At 42.4% G+C, this 20,796-nt stretch overlaps 1 protein-coding gene and 1 pseudogene across 1 annotated transcript in view; one reads left to right on the top strand and one right to left on the bottom strand.

Annotated features, from left to right (window-relative positions):
• EXT1 (exostosin glycosyltransferase 1) overlaps window positions 1-20,796 on the bottom strand; it is a 290,643-nt gene that overhangs the window by 249,390 nt on the left and 20,457 nt on the right. The gene's annotated exons all lie outside the window — the stretch shown is intronic.
• On the top strand, window positions 61-20,736 carry LOC125130013 (40S ribosomal protein S2-like; annotated as a pseudogene).

Below are 20,796 nucleotides of genomic sequence, written 5' to 3'. Positions count from 1 at the left end.
TCCCATTCAGTTCCTCCACGTGCCTGCGTATAACAGGTGCACTGAAATCCTTAGATGGCAATGACCCTGGACGGCAATCAGAAGGGTCCCTCAGGCGCCCAAGGGCAGACTGACACAGGTACCCAGAACATTTGCTTGGCGACTTTCTCTAAGCTGCCACAAATTTTTTTCACTGTTTAAAAAATAACCCCTTTGATATCCAAATTAAAGTCGACTTACACACACACCTAGTTCCACTATGAGATTTACAAAAAGTTTCAAGTGGGAAAACCAAAAAGTAAGTTACATACCGCATGGAACACTGCGTGCCATGATATTGCAACATCTCTTAATAGTGTCTGCAATTAAAAGGAGGAGGCAGCAGACTGAGTTTTTACTGTTAGAAGCAGAGGAAGTGGGGGAGGGATGGAGACAAGCAAGGGTGCCAGCAAACACCCCTCCTGCTGGATCAGGAAGAACTACTGCTTTGGGGTTTGATAAAATGGACCTAGTGAATAGAGTCACAGCAAAAGGAACCAAAATTAAAGTCTGATCCGACAGGTAGATGGGAGGAAAGGAGAGGCCCAGCAAACATGGAGAAAGCGAAAAGCCAAAAAGTGAAAGTCTGAAGCCAATAAAGAACAACCTAAAATCATATGCCTTGGATTTTTTAACCAATGCTGTATATGTAAAGGATAAACAGAACCCAGCTCAGTACCTCTTACATTATTCCAATCTACTAAAATTAATTATATGGGAAAGATATACAACCCACAAGAATTTTTGAGACCACAAGGAGGGATTTCAGAAAAATGAGGAAATGTGTATAATAATATTCATTATAACATATAGCTGATATTTATTGAGCCATTACTATAGTCAAATACTATGTCGAACATTTTGTATGGATGTCTTCCTCTAATCTTGCAAACAATCCTTTAGGCAGGTACCTGTAGATCAACCATTCAGGCAGGTTTGACTGGGGGCCGGGGCAGTCCAGCTACTGGGGCTTCACTGCTGCCCTCATCCTTCTCTGCAGAGAAGGATTTAACCCATCATTTCCCTCCCATCCTCACCTTTATGGGCCTCTTGCTCCATGAGCCAGGAGGAGACAAAGCATGAAAGAAAAAGGGAAAGGGACGGAGGGGGGCACCCAGTGAGAACGAAATGGGGAAATTTCCTAAATAAATGCTGGGATGAGGGGAGGAAGGGAAGGAGGGAAGAAGGAAGGGAGATGATCTAAGCCACCAATAGGAAAAGTGCATTTTTCTGAGACAGTCACCACAAAGTTCAGAGGTTGCTCCGGACCCTGTAAATCTTTTAGCATCTTCAAAAGTCATTTTCTGTCCCAGACATTCATCCTTTTTGCTGTTGCAAAGAGAAAGGGACCAGCGACCCGTGCAAGTGTCAGGAATGCATCCGAGGGAGCCCCAGCAAAGTTGCAGGGTAGCTATTGTGCCTCAGTGAAGTTCAAAGGAAAAGACCGTCCAAGGCGACTGGGGGTGGGGGAGGGGTGCAGCTGGGCTGCAGCTTGAGAAGAGGGCTCAGGACATCCGACGGAGGCAGAGCCCCGCACACACTGGTCCCCAAGCAACAAGGAGCCCCCAAGAATCGGACCTCAGTTCCAGAGGGGAGGGGAGATCGAAAGAGAACGAGGAAGGGAAAAAGATGCATAAAAAGGAAAAAACAAAAAAACAAACAAAAAAGCTAGCCCTTGCCTTGCAGCGCCAAGATTTTGACTTGAGAGAGCCCAGGGCCACACTGGGACCTGGCCAGGGGTGTGGGGCTGTGATATTTACATTGCTCCTAGTTGGCAAAAGGCGAGCCAAGGGAGATGGGGGAGGAGGGACTGGGAAAGAAAGAAAAAGAAAACAAACTGTGCTTGCTATTAAATATTCATGACAGCAGCTTTGCTAAGACTAATGGAAAGCATATAAATCCCTTTACAACTTTGTTAAATGCAAAAAAGATGGATGAGGGTCACAGCACGCTCTGGGGCAAATTGGGAGGAATCTGAAAATCTGGACCACAGGAGGTTGGGATTCTCAGGGAGAGGGGGGCGGTCTATGGTTTTATTTAGATCCATTCCCGTAGGTGTGGATACCATCCATTCATTTCCAGTGACTATAATAAAACACCACAGGGATAGTGGGGTTTCCATTACCCCACACTCCTAAAGGACATTTTTTTCTCCTAAACGTGTTTTCTTTTCCCCCTTAAATATAATGCCATGGTTAACATTTGACAGGTGCGGAGTTCCTGTCATGGCTCATCAGAAACGAATCTGACTAGCATCCATAAGGATGCAAGTTCAAACCCTGACTTCGCTCGGTGGGTTAACAATCTGCCGTTGCCGTGAGCTGCGGTGTAGGTCAAAGATGTGGCTCAGATCCCACATTGCTGTGGCCGTGGTGTAGGCCAGCAGCTACAGCTCTGATTCAACCCCTAGCCTGGGAACCTCTGTATGCCTCACATGCGGCCCTAAAAAGCCAAATAATAATAATAATAATTTGACACGTGCCACTGTTTTAAGCCATGCTTAACGTGAGGTCTGAATTCTTGAAACGGATTTATCTTGACCAAGAAAATGGAAAGCCAATCATCTCTTTTAGCTGCGACATCTTTCCAGTTGCATCTCCAAGAGAATCTTTAGAAAGCAGCCAAAGTCTCTCTTGGGCGCTGAGAGACCAGGCTGTGCAGTGTTTGCATCTTACAAAGGACAGAGCCACGGAATTCTAACCTGAATCAAGACTTGACTGGACCCAAGCATCTGTACTTTTAGGAACCTCAGCAGTGTTGTGTCTCCACTAGCACACTTCGGCCATGCAAAAGGAAGAGAGCCCAATTCATGCATTTTAAGGAAGCCCCAGGAGTACACCGGAGGCATGGAAATGTTTGTAATGAGGGGGTGTTGGATACTAAATAATGTTACTAAGGACCCAAGTTTCTCCTTATTTAAACAAAGAAGTACCTTTGGAAGAAGAAATTGTTATTTGTACTGCAGGGGGTAATTTTTCTGCGTTCTTTTACACTTTGTATACTGAAAAGAGAAAATAAATACAGCCAAGGTTATGCTTTCGGTTGAGGATAGGTTTATAGAGCCCCACTAGCCTCCTTCATGGGCTAGAAAAGCATATTGCTGAAACAATACATAAAATGATCCCCAAAGATCCTGGTACAAAAGTCACCAGTCAATAACACGGGAATTAGGAGGATCCCCAAGTCCCCTAAACACAGACGACTGGGCTGCTCTTAAATGGAAATGCCAGGTACCCTATCCTCTTTTGAAGAACTGATTTCACTGTCGGCTTTACATTCCTGTTCCAGCAGGGAAAGGAAACGCTGTTAGTCCTAGAATTCTAAAACACTGTCCCACTGTAGTCACTTGGGACTTTCATTCCAGACAAGGTAGGGATAACTAGCTGCTTTGGATGAATTTTAACAATAAACGTAAACATGAAAAAAGCTTTCCATGTATCCCTCTCTGTTCAAAGTCTAGGCACTTCCATCACCACGCAGTAATTATTCCTCCTGCGAATGTGTCTGTCTCGGCCTCTCTCCCCACAACATACTCTCCATCTTTGAGCTCTTGGAGGCCAAGAGCTATGTGGCTCACCCTCACGAGCAGTTTGGGTGCCTTGTAGATTCCCCAGGAGGCCTAATGTTTGTCATAGAGGAAGTGCTCGGGAAACGTGAGCTCCTGTTATACAGAAGCATCTGATGAATGAAGGTTCGATGGAATTTTTAGGAGCTAGAGACGACTCTCTTTGAGAAAAATCAATTATTTACTGAAATTACTTTCATTTTGTAACTAGATTACGACATTGTGCAACCAAATGGAAATTGTACAGTAATTTCTGTTTGACCTCATATAGGCAGGAGGTCAACAATTATTAAGAAAATAAAAAGAGCATCAGCATCATAATAAAAATAATTAAAGACGATATAGATTTCACGCTGGGGATTGTTTTTATTAAAATGTCTGGAAAGCGATGTTCCGACTGTCCCCCTTTCAGAAACTAGAGAGCAGGGAAGGGAGATGAAAAATCAGTTTCCAGACAGAACGTTCAGTGAAAGAAACAATACCTAGAAAAGTCCAAGCTGTTGCCGTTAAACAGGTTCATTTTTCTTCCCCAAAGTGCATTTTTGCTTTTTATCTTGAAAGAGAATATAAACAAATGATTCCTAACAGGTCCGAAATTCCTTCGGAGGCAAAAAAACTGTCTTTCAAGGTAGTATGCTAGGAATGTCAAGGTTATACTGTGGTACAGGGAAAAGGCCACCAATGAGCGGTGAGCTTCCAGCTTCAGGCTTTCTCAAGCCTTCCACCACCACCACCAGACTCTGCACAACCCCCAGGATCCAGCCAAGAGGCTTCCCTAGTGAAGATTCCACAGAGACCACTGGGGGCAGAGTCCCAGCAAAGAGGGACAAAATGCATACCCCAGGAATGGCATCTCTGGGGGGCTCCATACACTTTCATAGCCAAAATAAGGCATCCATACTCCTTATTTTTACCTACTATTCAAAACTCTGTCCTGGGAGAACCTCAGAAGCAGGGCTCCCTTGTGTTGAATCCCTGTAGCCCCAGCGCAAGGCATGGCAATTGTGAGGCTGTCCAATATTTAGAGAATGAATGAATAAAGCAAAAGAAATCCCAAAATCAAGCAGAATTCAGCAGCAGACTTAGGTCCTAATTATAAGCAATAAAACCAGAATTAACAACAGAGAGGCTAGTAATGAACAGCAAATAAAGCCCTAAGTTCATTTCACGATTCAACAAAATAAAGTCACCTTTCTATGTAGTTATTTCTGTTAGGTCCACACCTCTGAAAATATTCCTTATATTTTTGTTAAGAACACAGCACTGTCCCATTAGCTACAATTAAAATCTATACCGGGAGTTTCTGTCATGGCTCGGTGGTTAATGAACCCACCTAGAATCCATGAGGACATGGGTTTGATCCCTGGCCTTGCTCAGTGGGTTAAGGGTCCAGCGTTGCCATGAGCTGTGGTGTAGGTCAGAGATGCAGCTTGGATCCCATGTTGCTGTGGCTCTGATTAGACCTCAAGCCTGGGAACCTCCATATGCTGCAGGTGAGACCCTAAAAAAGACCAAAAAAAAAAAAATCTGTACCAATAAATAGCATGCAATCTGATTTTATTTGCATTTTCTTTAAAAATTAGAACACTGAAAAATACCAAAATGCTTCTGTCATAAATTGAGTGTTCATTCTATACACTCCTGGCAACATATTTAAGGACTAGTTTTAAGAGTCATCATATTTTGCATTTCTTTATAGTTTTATTACCCAAGTATGCCTCCACACACAGGATGATTTAGCCTTGCTCATTTTTAAAAACAAAAAGTGTGATCTCTTTTAAGTCCCTTTGACTCTACAAGTTCCCCTTCTTTATATAACTTACTGTGTATCTGTATAAGGACAAGAGGCACCTGATTAAATATTTAATTTTTAGATTTTCAAAATAAGCCTTGCTAGGTCAAGACTGCTTTGGGGAAAAAAAAAAAAAAAAAAAAAAAAACAGCCCCAAAGGTCATTATGAAAGGCATTTTACCTAATAAATATGTAAGCCAGTTTTCTAAACATGAAGGATAAATAAGACAATAAAGTCAGGGAGTTCCCTGGTGGCCAAGTGGTCAAGGATCTGTGTGCAGGTTCAATCCCTGGCCCAGGGATGTCAACACATCGTATGCACAGCCAGAAAAGAAAAAGAAAGTGAACAAATAGTGACCTCTGGTTAAATACATGTCACATCAAACTACACTGGAAAGATTTAAATCACTCTTATTCATAAATAGGAAAATGTGAGTGATGGGCATGTTTAGATTTTTTTTTTAAAAAATTAAGAGTAGGAAAACTAAGCATAATACATCTCCCAATGCACAGAAAAAGGAAAAAACAAAACAAAACAAAACTCTGTGTATTGAAGGACACAATGAAATACAAATTAGATGTGGGGAAAACAAAAATAGTCCAAACAGACTCAATTCAATGTTAAGAAACTACTACATGCAAAAACTTTCTGCCAAAACAAAAAGAGTTAAGATTTTAAATTCCATGAAGAGAGCAGTTATGGTAAAAGCACATACACTTACTGATTCTTATTTTTCCTATAAAAGTTGTCATGTGCTATAAAAATGTTACTAAAACCTTGTCCCTCACAGTCAAGATCTTTCATGAGTAAAATTAACACAATTAGATATTGGAGAATCAGGGGGAAAGTCAGGTCATGCCCAAAAAACCCACTTTCATCAAATCCAATTTTGCACAGGAAAAGTAATTCTAGGGGTATTAAAAGCAACATACTGAAAAACGAGGCAGATCTGACCTCCCCATTTTCAAAGACCAAAACAACCATAATGCAAATAAATTGAACAAATGAAAGATGTTCATTTTTCCATCATGTGCACACGTCTGAGGCTAATTTCCCTCTGTGCCTTAAGATTACTAATTCCTTGAATAAAACTTTTTTGGGAAAGCATGGAATTCCTTTTGATGTCAAAAACACAGCGAGTTCAAAGGTGAGCCTGCCACTCAACAATATGACTCGTCAAAAATCTGAACAGGAAACCCATTTCTGAACTTAGCCATACAAGGGATTGCAACCCCAAAGGGAGAGCCACTGGCCATTGTTTGGCCGCTGGTGTTTTTGTACTTTGCTTAAGGATTTATTCCGCAGGGTGACAATGCGGACCTCATCGCCAAGGAGAAACATTCTTGCCAATACAAAGACTCAGGGCCACTTCTTTTAACGCTTTCCCCCCAACTCACTAATTACTTTCTCAACATTCTAGAAGGCTAAAAGAGTCCAGTCAAGTTGAATAACCCTGGGATGGAAGCCACATTATATTCTATCTTGTACTTTACACCCCTTCAAAAATCAAAAAAGAAAAGCAAAGGATGAACTATGTTGGGTACTGGGGGCGGGAGGGGTCACACGGGGTGGGGGGGGCCGTGGGCACAATAAGATTTACGTGGAAATAAAAAATTACTTTAGTAGAAAGGAAGAATAGAAATGACTAATTATGTAAAATGGTTTCATTTACAAAAGGTTACTGGGGCATATAAACTCAGGGAGGCCAGCTTTTGGCAGAAAGTGATTCATTCGTTTTCTCAATGAACATTCACTGCTGCCTCTAGGCGCCCTGCTCAGCACTGGATGAAAAGATAAAAGTGGTCCCTGCCCAGAGCTCCCACTGTGGCACAGCAGGTTAAGGATTCATCGTTGTCTCTGTGAAGGTACAGCTTCAATCCCCAGCCCGGCGCAGTGGGTTAAGGAGCTGGCATTGCTGCAGCTTGTGGCTCGGATTTGACTCCTGGCCCAGCAACTTTTGCATGCCTCAGGTACGGCAAAAAAAAAAAAAAAAAAAGAGAGAGAGAGATCCTTGCCCCCCAAGAGCTCCAAGATGAATGGGAAAAAGACCACAAGCCAGAAGATTTTAATACAATTATAACAATGCACTAGAAGGGCCAGGAGAAGCAGCAAAAGTTGGGTGTTACGGAACCCCAAAGAGATGGTCTTTAACCCAATGTGAATCAGCAGAGCAAAGCAAGAAGCACCTTCTCAGGGGTAATGCTATAGCTGAGTCTTGAAAGCGATAAAGATGAGTAAAAAATTAGGGTAGTTCCCGCCATGGCTCAGCGGAAATGAATCCCACTAGTATCTGAGCATGCAGGTTCGATCCCTGGCCTCACTCAGTGGGTCGGGGATCCAGTGTTGCCGTGAGCTGTGGTGTAGGTCGCAGATGCGGCTCAGATCTGGTGTGGCTGTGGTGTATGCCAGCAGCTATAGCTCCAATTCGCCCCCTAGCCTGGGAACTTCGATATGCTGCACCTGCGGCCCTAAAAAAAAAAAATTTTAGGTTGAAGGGGAGACGAGTGGCAGATGCTGCGATGCTGCATCAGGCCATGGAAATAGGAAATGCTATAGTTCGAACCGAAAATATGAATATCAGTGTGTATTCAGTACAGACCTCAGATGGTCACCAAAGCAATGTAGGATGTCGGGTGGAGGGCACTTCCACTGTTTCAAATCCCCTGTGCTTCCTGAGTTAAGCAGCTGAAAAAATGCCACCTGCCTATTACCAGTGAGAACTTCACGCCATCCTGAAATCTGATCAAATTGCTGTTTCCCCGAAATACAAGACACATCATACATTTTCTTTAAGCACTCGGATTCCTATTATCCAATACCACTTTTTAGATTCAATATATCAAGTCTGGAAGAGTTAACACATGAATTAAGAAAATAATTGCCTTTTCTTTTACCTCCCCATAAATTGGATGTGGCCATCAGCAAAACACACTGAAGTCTCTTGAAGAAGGCCTGATGAAGACTCAAACATTACTCTTTAAGGGAGACTGGTTTTAATCAAACTCCCCCCCCCCTTTTTTTTTAATCCCTTGTGGTTTAAATGGTGTTCTACAGGCCTCGGGCATAATCAAAAAGGATGAATTTTTCTCTGAAGATAGTTCTTTTAAAACTCAGACAATGATGATACCTTCAAAAGTGCAGGGATTTCTGCCACCAAAAGAACGTGAGCAATGGAAAACTTAAAACTGTGCTCTTAAATATATGAAAATCCTACTCATAGAAATAATAGGGGCTAGAAAAGGTATTGAGGCCATATGGAGAGGTTCATACAATCCTATGAGCTATGTAACACCCAGGAAAATGAGGCTGAATTCCTAAGTGCCATCATTCTCCTTTACAAAATACAGAACAACCCCATAAACCAATGAGAAGCCAGAAGGTTTGGATTCTAATTCTGGCTCTTCTCTAACTAATAGATCATCTCTGGGTCTCTTACCCTTCAATGGGTAGATGAGATTGCAAGGCTTTTGTGGGGGGAGGGGAAGGGGGGGCGGTGTCCTAAAATTAAGTTGACAGTAAAACTGGTTAATATTTAGTGGGTGCTTATCCTGTGCTAGGGACTGTGCTAAATGCCTTCCATTCTGTACCTCATTTAATTTCACAATGCAATGATAATGAGACATATACTAGAACCCCATTTTACCAATGAGGAAAGCAGGCAGGGGCTGGGGATAGAATGGGGATAGTCTTAGATAGTTAAGGGACATGATCAAAAGATGCCAGGTCTCTGCTACAACATTTGACATCAAACATGCTTCACACGCTTAACCACTAAACTCAAGCCTCACAAGTTCTAAGTGATACAGGTAATTGGATGCCAACTGCTTCTTTTTTTTTTTTTTTTTTTCTTTTTACCACCACACCTGTGGCATCTGGAAGTTCCCAGGCTAGGGGTCAAACCAGAGCTGCAGCTGCCGGCCTTCACCCAGCCACGGCAATGCCAGATCCGACCCACATCTGCAACCTCGCAGCAGTTTGTGGCAATGCCAGATCCTTAACCCGATGAGCAAGACCAGGGTTCAAACTCGCATCCTCTTTGTTACCAGTCAGTTTCTTAACCGGCTGTGGCACAATGGAAACTCCCCAGCCGATTCTTAAAACACATCCTTTTCCTAAAAAAGAAACATCTTCGCAATTTTTCACACAAGACTGACAAATACAAATTCAGTATTCTTTTGGAATAAAAAGGTTCTAACTCAAAATCTCCCACAAAACTCAAAGCAGATTTCTTCTACATAAAACCTGCTTATACAGCCAGGAGTTCTTTGGGATGCAATACCAGATCGTCCCCTAGGATATCCTGCTTTCATCCCCAGTGCCTACAGATGACAAAAGGTACTTACTTGGCAGGGTGGGGTTTCCTTCCACACAGACAATCAGCCTCCAAAGCAGGGAGTGAGGAAGCCAGAGTCTAAGTGACCGTGCTGCTTCCTTGGCAGCCTTTGCGCTCCCGAGTCCCAGGAGGAGAAAGACGGAAAGGGGCTTACAAAGAAATCACAACTGTCATTTAATGAATTGATGCAGCCGTGCTTTTAATAGCCCCATTTAACTGTACAGTCGTATTTTCTGCACAAGCCCTCCTACCACTAATGTATTAACAATCTCTTACTCTGTCCCTGGAGGATTCCAACTGCTCCATTTTCTCCTCTTTCAGCCCAACCCCTACACGACTTGCTTTCCTCTTAACACTGTCACAGAAAGCTAAGAACAAAGCAAAACGCTATAGGATTTCAGCCAAGTATTACTTAGGTGTTATCAAATGATGGCATTTAACTTCCGGTGCACGGGGTGGGGTTTCTTAAAAAAAAGGAGTGTGATTATTAGCATAAAAATGATAGCAGGCTGCCACCATAACCCTGAAGACAAGAAATGTTCATTTTCGTTATTTTAAAACCATAACATCATCAAGTCCATTACGGAGAACTAAGGGCTATATCTGACCTCAGACTGAGGCAAATGGATGGCTTTTCTCACCCCAAGATAACATGACAAGCCTAAAATAGCAAAATGTATTAAAAATAGTAGATGTCTTAGCTGAACCCTGCTGTGTCCAGGGGTGTGTTTATTTCTAAACCTTCCCATCATGCAACATAAGACAATGCAAAAAGGACAATCTGATGTGGTGAGTCTCACCATTGTTCTAAGAAGCACTGTTCTTCACACCGAGTGGCAAAAAATGTGTTTGTAAAAAATGTGTGTTTGTAAATACATTTGTCACGTGGAGTGTAAAACAGACACTGTGAAAGACCATCTTAGGATTATAACTGGAAATCTTTTGACTTTACCATCTGAAAAATTCTATTTGATCTTTCTCAATTATCACAATGTGCATAAAACTCTCAGGAAATGAAACCATTTATAATGTCACAGTAAGACAGAAGATGCTAAAACAAGGATTTTCTATGTCTATAAAATGCTTTTTTTTTTTTTTTAGCAAGAAAGGGATGGGTATGGAATTCCCTGGTGGCCTGGCAGTTAAGGACCCAGGGTTGTCACTGCTGTGGCTCGGGTCACTGTTGTGGAGCGGGTTTGATTCCTGACCCAGGAACTTCCACATGTCATGGGTGTGGCCAAAAAAAGGGATGGGCTGATTTTTAAAAAATCTGAGTGTTAATATTCTCTTCAACTAAAAAGTTCCAAACTTACAGATAATGCAACCCAAAACACCATTTGAGGCCCAATGTAATTGCACGTCACATACTCAATAGACCCCATTTGTAAAATTCCAACTTCAAATAACATTCTTCCAAGTCGCTCCCAAGTCACCCCTCTCCACATCACCAATGTCATTTTGCCAGTTCTCCCAACGTCATTTTAATTTCTCTCACACACTCTGAAGTTCTTCTGAAACTGCAAACAGAGAAGAATTAAGTTGGTGGTGAGGGAAAACAACCTGAAATCTCAGAACAGGGAGGCTAGCACTAGTGATTAAACTTCTCTTCCAATCAGTTTCTCCATCTGGGTTACCAGGATACACAATGGAGTACGGTACTTATGGCTCAAGAAGTTTTTATATCTCCTAGAGCTGACTGGCAAGACCAATCAATAGTAGAACTGGTGGGGTTTGGGGGATAGAGAGATAGACTCTTCCCCTTATACTACGCATAAAATGGGATAAAATTCCTTCTTGGGATGAAACAACACCTGTAGCTAAACTCTGCACCTGAGTCATCTAAGTACCAAGTTTGAAGTTTAAAGACTTTAGAATGAGCTTGGCACACAAAAAAGCACTTAATAAGTGCATATTCAAGTCATGAATGAATAAGTCTATAGGACAGTCCACAATGTACTATGCTCATCTAGTCCCCACTGCTCCTATTAACTGCTGTGAGTATATATCTTCTTATATGTGGCCAATCACCCAACAGTCACCGTAAGTGTTTAATGATCCTGGCTGTCAATGCCAGTCTGGCCCTAATCCATATTCTGAACACGAAGAATTAAAATACCAAGTAAACCCCAATATCATTAGACAGATCTTCTGCCTATGCCTTAGTAGATAGCTCAGCATCTCTCTTCTTAACCTAAACTAGTTTAACTGGTTTCTAAAAAGTCATCCTCATCTTGGTGTCCACACTGCCCAGCACACAGCAAGCTCAGCAGAGATTTTCTAAACTCAGGAATCAAGGACTGGTTTTTTGGTCAACGGATCTCAACAAGAAAAGAGTAAAAGAAAACACCATCACACCAACCTGCTTAAGCAGCTGATGCCTTATCCCTGACCTAATAATCCCATTAAAGTGGACCTGGAGGAACACATCCATTAGTTTGGCGGGTAGAGGTGGGGGAATCAAAGAAATACACAAATGACTGGTCTTCACACCCAAGCTCTCTCGGACAAACTGAATGAAGACGATTCAACATCCCTGACTAGGACCTTCATGAGAACCTAGACCAAGGTCGTTATAAGGTTTAGAGAGTACAATGCAAAGAGCAATTGTCACAGCACTGTAAATCAACTATACTTTAATACAAATAAATAAATTAAATGCAAAGAACCCTCCGAGCTAGAATAAACAGGACTTGCTAAAGGCACCTTGTTTTAGATGCTACTACACCTGATTCACTGTAAGCCTCCTACTCAGAATTATTACAAAGTCCCTACTACCTGCTATGGTCTCAATGTTTGTTTCCCCCCAAATTCACATGTTGAAAGCTAACCACGAAGGGGACAGAATTAGGAGGTGGGGCTTTGGGGAGGTTATTAGGTCAGGAGGGTGGAACTCTCATGAAGAGGATTAGTGCCCTTCTAAAAGAGACACCAGAGAGATCCCTCATCCCTTCCACCATGTGAGGACACAGCAAAACATGGGTAGTCTGCCACCCAGAAAGGGACCTTCACCAGAACCCACCCATGTTGGCACCCTGATCTTGGATTTCCACTTTTTATAAGAAATACGTTTATGGTGTTTCTAAGCCACCCAGTCTGTAGTATTTCGTTATAGCAGCCCGAACAGACTAAGACACTACCTTAGTACTTATCACAATGCATCTTGTTCAGGTTTGGCTGCGTGCACATCTATCCCGATGACCAGACCAATAGGCTCAAAAGCAATAAGAGCTTTGTTCAGCCATTCAATAACTAGGCAAGATGCTGAGTTAGGCATGCTACAGAATTCAGTCATGGTCAAGCCTTCCTGATGGAGCCTCAGGGTCAACTGTAAAAACTTCAAGACACAGGTGCCCAGGACCCAGCTCCTGAAGATGCTGAGCCCTTGCACATCAGTCTTTTGAAAAGTCCCTGGATGACTCTGAAAGCACAGCCCGTGCTAAAACCTAGGACATGGTGTTAGCTAAGTGTCCAGGTTCTAGAGCCCAATCTGAGCTGAAGTCAAATAAATCTCCGCTCTTTTATTCTTTGAGTGACTCTAAGCAAGTCATTTCACAAGTCAAAGACTCGCTGTCCTGCAAAAGAGAGACTGGCCTAATACATACCATGTGGAGATGATAATCAACTTTGCAAGGTGAGATGAGATGGTGTGTATTATGCATAGTTCCGTCCCGATGACTCACACCTAGTGTTTAGTACATGTTAGGTATTTGAGCTAGGGGCCCAAAGCACAGGGCCTTTACAATCCATACTGCACCACAACAGATGTCAATTGGGATGAGACTTTATTGCTATCGAAGTGCAGGTATTTCAACTGCTAAGCATTATGTATCACCCGCTAGCACTCCTCAGGCAAAGATCGCATAACAAATTGGTGAAGGGTTAGGAGAAAATGTTTTTCGAAAGAGATGAGTATATTGAACTTTCATCTTCAAGTTAACAAAACAACGCTTGGAGGTCAAGTTTATACGGTATAGAGACAAGGATGCTAAACCTATTAAAATAACCTATTAGCTTAAAGCTTTGGTGATGGCTCTCTTTCTTTCTCTCTCTCTCAAAGGAACAATGGGTGGAAGGGTGATGAAAAAAAAGTAACAGCTTCAGAATTGTGATACTGTTGTGTATCGCCACTTTGTTATTACCTTAGCTTAGCGTAAGGACACCATGAAGGCAATATTTTAAACATCATCAGAAAGGTCATGTTTCCTTTTGATTTACGGTATGGAAAGGGTTTTTCTCTCTTCTCCCTCTCTTTCTTTCTTCTCGGTTTTCTCACCTGAGAACATATTACACTCACAGCCTAGTAGAAGACAACAGCATTTGTACAATAGAAGTCACTGGGGAGAAATCATTTAATAGACATTCACTTTCCTGAAAACTTTAATGGAAGAAATCTATTATGTAATTGGCACTTAAGCAAAAAGCAGTGTTTTTACTTAAATAAAATGACTTTTTCTGTTGCAGAGCATTTAAAAAGAAAGGGCTTATCTGTCCTGCATTTTCACCACCAACAAATTTGGTGTCACTGTGTATCCTCACTGATAATCTATTTTAAAGGAACATTTCAGGCATCAGAAAAATAAAAGAATAAATATCCCTTAGATGAATCTGGCTTGTAAATAAGGAGAGCTATTAAGTGCTTATGATGGATGGGTCTCTCCATCATAAATACTATAAAAAAAAATCTCAGAATATACAGCTCATCTGGCCCTACTCAGTGAGACATCAGGTTTTTGTTAAGGAACAGTACCATATCTGGCAAATTCTCTGCCACCCAATCCTTATCTCTTAAAAAATATAAAATAAAATAAAAGGGGGGAGGAAGAAAGATTGTCACTCAGATAAAAGTCTAGCAACTTAAGCAACTTTTTTTTTGTCTTTTTGTCTTTTTGCCATTTCTAGGGCTGCTCCCATGGCATATGGAGGCTCCCAGGTCAGGGGTCTAATTGGAGCTGTAGCCGCCAGCCTACGCCAGAGCCACAGCAACGCGGGATCCAAGCCATGTCTGCGACTTACACCATAGCTCATGGCAACACCGTCCTCAACCCACTGAGCAAGGCCAGGGATCGAAGCCGCAACCTCAGGGTTCCTAGTCGGACTCGTTAACCACTGAGCCACAGTGGGAACTCCAAGCAACTTTTAAAAGTGATGGCCCACTATTTTTTTGTTTGGCTAGTTATAGTTATCAATTACCTAAAATTTTGTGAAAGCACGCAGCCAAATTTTTTGCACACCATCAAGAGCGTTATGGAATTGGGAGCCTCTTTAAGTAAACCATTTTAAGAGCAAGAGTACAAAAATAATCCATCCTGAAAATGCGTTCTATTCTAAGCTCCTGGCATAAAGCTATTGTGTCCAGTGATTTCATATTATGGCCCTTCCACACATAAAGGAAACCCTCTGAATCCTCAGGACTAATTGCACGTCCGCAGACTTCCTCTTTCCACGGAGCTTTTTAATTGGGTATTTGAAGTTGCCAAGTATGTTCAAAAACGTTATTTCAAATAAGCACACAAAGTAACTGCCGATCTAGAATTGGAATATTCAGCCTCCCTTTGGGAGGAATATTCATTCCTTCTCCAATAGATGACAACAGAAAGAGAGAAATCAAGTATTATGTCTATTTAATTCACCTTGCCTTCACAATAATACGAATGTTTCAGTATAATTTCAATGCAAAAGGATAAGGTAAAAAGGGTTAGAATCTAAAATTAGAAATCATTACTCACCCTGGACAAAAATATATGTCCCATATTATAAATATATGTACTTTATGACTTCCTGTAAGCAATTAGTTTAATAACAAAATGAGGTAACTATTTAGGTAACTTAATTTGGTGTTAGGCTCAGTTATTTCTGAAGCCTCCCTTCTCCCATAAAACCCTGTGCTTTGATTCAAAAGAAAAGGGTCGATAGCACATACAAGACTCTGCAACATCACACAACCACATAAAACTGTCACCATGAAATACTGCGCTGCATGATTTTGTTACTGCTTCTTTTATTCTTGCAGCAATGGACACACAACCTCAGAGGATGAATTCACCACTTCAAGGCTCGCGCCTAGCCCGGGGTGGGAACAATAAAAACAGCCTTGGGAATAGGAGCCCCCAGGGATGGAGGCACAGCCATCCAATCTGACAGTAAATCCACCTCTGAATTAATAATTTTTACACTTCCCACAACCTGAGGGGTTTTTTCCCTCAGATAGAGGTATTTTTCCATTTCTAGAAAGAAGCTCAATCCTAAAATTAAATCCAGTGTTAAAAAAAAAACAAAAACAAAAACTATTAAGCAAATTTGTTTTCTTTTATTTTTTGGTCACACCTGCAGAATGCAGAAGTTCCTGGGCCAGGGATCAAACCCGTGCCACAACAGTGACAAGGCCGAGTCCTTAACCACCAGGCCATCAGGGAATTTCTAAGCAAATTTCTTTCATCTGATATCCATACACAAGCTAATACCTGGAATTCCCACTGTGGTTCAGTGGGTTATGAACCCGACTAGTATCCTTGAGGATGCAGGCTCAATCCCTGGCCTAACTCAGCAGGTTAAGGATCAGAGTTGCCTGAGCTGTGGTGTGAGTTGAAGACATAGCTCAGATCCCGCAGGGCTGTGAATGTGGTGTAGGCCAGCGGCTGTAGTTCCAATTTGACCCCTAGCCTGGGAGCTTCCATGTGCCGCAGGTGCAGCCTAAAAAGCAAAAAAAAAAAAAAAAAATCCTCTCTTCTTCATGAAAACACCAAACAGTGGATGACGCCAGTGCTGCGGGAGGGCCCGGAGGCCGAGGTGGCTTTCACGGAGGCTTTGGCCCTGGCATCTGAGGCCGGGGTTGCTGCCAGGGAGGGGCCCCAGCAAGGCTGCGGAGCTCACAGAGGCAAAGCGGAGGACAAGGAGTGGCTCCCTGTCACCGAGCTGGACCTGAGTCAAAGACAAGAAGATCAAATCTCTGGAAGGGATTTCTTTTCTCTGCCCATCAAGGAATCTGCAATCATTAACTTCTTCCTCTGGGGGCGGGGGAGGGGGGGGAAGACCCCTCAAGATTTTGAAGATCATGCCAGTGCAAAAGCAGACCCGTGCTGGTCACCAGACCAGGTTCAAGGCATTTGTCCCCATCAGAGATTAGAACAGACACGTCGGTTTGGGCGTCATGTGCTCTAAGGAGGTAGCCACTGCCATCCGTGGGGCCATATTCTGGCCAAACTCTCCATTGTCCCGAGCATACTGGGGGAACAAGATCGGCAAGCCCCGTACCCTCCCTTGCAAAGTGACTGGCCACTGTGGCTCCGTGCTGGTTGCCTCATCCCTGCCCCCAGGGGCACTGGCATTGTCTCAACCCCTGTGCCCAAGAAGCTACTGATGATGGCAGGAATTGAGGACTGCTACACCTCTGCCAGGGGCTGCACTGCCACCTTGGGCAACTTGGCCAAGGCCACCTTGGACACCATTTCCAAGATGTACAACTATCTCACTCCTGATCTCTGAAAAGAGTCAGTGTTCACCAAGCCTCCTTATCAGGAATTCACCGACCACCTTGCGAAGATCCACACCAGAGTTTCTGTGCAGAGGACCCAGGCTCCAGCTGTGGCCACCACACAGTGTTACATAAAAAAAATAAAAGGAACAATGCTGGTCTAAAAAAAAAAATCTGGGAGTTCCCATCGTGACTCGGTGGCTAACAAATCCGACTAAGAATCATGATGTTGAGGGTTTGATCCCTGGCCTTGCTCAGTGGGTTAAGGATCTGGCATTGCTGTGAGCTGTGGTGTAGGCTGCAGACCCGGCTCGGATCCCCCATTGCTGTGGCTCTGTCATAGGCTTGGCAGCTACAGCTCCAATTGGACCCCTAGCATGGGAACCTCCATATGCCTCAGGCACGGCCCTAAAAAAGGCAAAAAGACAAAAAAAAAAAAACTAAAAAGAAGTTAACTCCTTAGCTTCAGATTATTAGTCCAGTTTTCAAAATAGTTATCAGGCATCATCAGGGATCTTTAACCAAGGATTAGAAGATCTGAAAAACCCCATCAAAATGCATGCAAAAGTTTCATGTGTAATTTTTTAAAGGGAAGGTTTTAGGATCTACAGAGTGGTCTATCACCTAAAAAAAAAAAATCAACACTTGATATAATTGTTTCTTTAATTATGGGGGGGAGAATAATAAATATAGCTATACCAGTTGAACAGACTATCAAACAAGAAGTAAATATTTTCCTTTACCTAGAAAGAATGGGAAGACAAATCTTTATCAGCTACACTATAACAGAAAAAAAAAGTGTCTAATAAAAGATAAGTTGGATTCATGTACATAATTGGGAAGCTTTTTTTGTTATATATTAATGTACAAAGAGATTCTTTATTGTATGAGTAGATTTAAAAACCTGGTAGAAACAAGCCCATTCTCAGGCTTATAAAGCAAGCCTTTACAGATAATTATGTTTTATTACTCTTCATTTTATGGGGATTGTGTTATACAAAACAAATACCAGATGCCTATTTGTTTTATTCATTTCAGGGGGAAAAAAAAATCCTACAAGTACCTCTGCGAATAGAACTGCTTTTAATTAAACGCAGTGCACAACGAGCGCATAAAAATTAATACTGTTTGAAGCCAACAGGTAGAAAGTAAATGTATCAGAAAGCAACTGCAGAAGACCCCCTTCCCCTCCTGACTGAGCTGAGAAAATATTCCCAGACTTATTACCTGGGAGCTGAAATCAGCAAGAGATACTGGGATCAAGGTCATTCACAGGCTCGTTGGAGGTAAATGGAGGCCAATGTCCATGGAAACATAAAACATGGAGGGGGATAGGGGAATGTTTTAATTAAACCACACCCCACATTAGTTCTCCTTTATGAAATCAGGCAGGTCTCTTCTGACCCTGGGGAAAGCTGTTGAGATGGAAGGAACCAGGTTCATTTCTGCTATCAGAAAAATGCAAAGTGATTTTTGGCATGGTTCTGACTTAAGAGCAAACAGAAGGATATGTCAAACAGGGGCTGATATCTGAGTAATAAAGCCATGCAGAAAGAAAGAAAGAAAGAAAGAAGGAAGTTGGGGGAGGGGGAGATGGGGAAAAAGAACAATCAAACTAAACTTTGACAGCTTCTTCCTGACCCCAAAGACGTAAATCATATCTATTGTCAGCTCTCATTAGAAACTGAAAATCTGGCAGGCAGCATTTTAGTCCTACCATGAGAAAAATTTAATTGTTCTGTCCATTTGCTTTTGTTTTCTTGTTTGCTTTTGATCAAACCAGAGTACGATCCACTCTCCACCCTGGTCCCAAACTCTGATAATATCTAACCAGTTATGATTTGCACACGCTTGTGCCAAGAGAGAACATAAACAGACATTTTGAAAGCAGCACTATGTGAAGTAATGTGAAACAGCCTGCAGTTGTATCTAGCAACCAACTTTCCACAAAGAATTATCTAGAAACATTTTCCAAATCACACTTATTTAAGGGTTCACACCCCAGATTCCACTGTGTGCAATTCTGAATCTCAAAGTGGTCCTGATTCAAGGCAAATTTTCCCCTGTTCCTTTATATGAAACTTAAGTCTTTTCAGTTAATGGACTTTGGTCCCTTAGTTAAATTGACAAATTAAACTGTATAGTATTTTTGTATTTAAAAAAGCAATTAAAATTCTAAGATTTTTAAAAAATCTTTAAAATAGATTTTTAAACAGGTGTGGGCAACTGAGAAAACAAAGCACTTACACTTATCTTCTGAAAAAAGCACTCACTTTGCTAAAAAAATACTTGGGATACTCCTTGTTCTCAGACCAAGAATGGAGGGTGAATATACAGAAAGACACCACATCGGGATTCACATGCCACATTTCATACTTCTGTGAAAACTAATCAAAGAATTGTTTTCACAACGGAATGCCTTATAGCCATTAAAATGAGGGAGAGAGTTATATGTACTGATATGGAACAATGCTTGATATAATATTCAGTGATTAAAAAAAGAAATTACAAAAGAGGAACTATATATGTGTGTGTATACATATATGTGTGTATACACATATGTGTGTGTGTGTACACACACCACACACACATACACACACACACACACACATATATATATAATCCTATTTTCAAGAAAATAAATTATAGGCTATATGTCCAGGAAAAAAGAAAGAAATATATGCTCAACTGTTCAAGGTGATACATGGTTGCATTACAGGTAGCTTTCACTTTCTATAATGCGTGGACCTTGACCAATACTCAAGTATTATTTCTTCAATCTACAATCTCAATTAAAAAAAAAAAAAAAAAGCTTCCCCGAAACATTCACCAGATTGTGGTTTACGCTGTACCTTTGGGTGGCTCTACCTTCAAAGTTAAATGTAAACTCAAGCTTCTGTGATGAGAACCCTTAGGAGTTAGAACAGCTTGATTTGAGTGGCAGTAGGAGGCCTGATATGGGGTAAGGGAATGCGGGGGGGGGGGGGGGGGGGGGGGGGCACGCATGCGCACAGGCAAGCCTTCTTTACAGGAGGGAGCGAGGGAGGGTTCCTGAAAACAGACTAATCAAAAGGAAGAAGCATCGAGGAGGGTGGGGTGACTCAGACCGGAGGGAAGGCTTTCCTGAACAGCCACAGAAATGCCTCTGATAGCCCCGCGTTTACAGCTAGAGAGCAGCTGGGAGAAAGAGGTGTGCAAAATCCATCCTTGTCAGTGGGAGGAGGAGGTGCCAGGAGCTGCTCTGCAGAGAAGTAAGTGGCAACGGGGAAGGCCTGCAAAAAAGAACAAAGTAGCCTGGGGATGAATCCTGCAAGCGGCAGCCCGCCTGTGGGAAACCTCCCTGGTGGATGAGGCCACAAGACTGAATCCCTGGGCCCCCGTATATGGTCTCTGCTGTGGGATGAGAGTCCAGGAAAGCTGCTGGCACCGCAAGTGGCTGGCTGAGCATGGCATGTGGTGCCCCATTCATCGGCAGACAGTGGGGACTGAGGTTCTGGCCCGGGAGGCACTGTCAGGCCCTTCCTCAGAGGGGGCAGCCGAAACACAGAAGCAGTAGCCTCTAGAGGGTTCTTCTCCCGTGGAGTTGCCTGGAGAGTTTACCACAATTCTCCACAAG

This window comes from Phacochoerus africanus, chromosome 6 (genome assembly GCF_016906955.1).
Source record: "Phacochoerus africanus isolate WHEZ1 chromosome 6, ROS_Pafr_v1, whole genome shotgun sequence".
NCBI lineage: Eukaryota > Metazoa > Chordata > Mammalia > Artiodactyla > Suidae > Phacochoerus > Phacochoerus africanus.
This window is presented reverse-complemented; position numbering and strand designations above follow the sequence as displayed.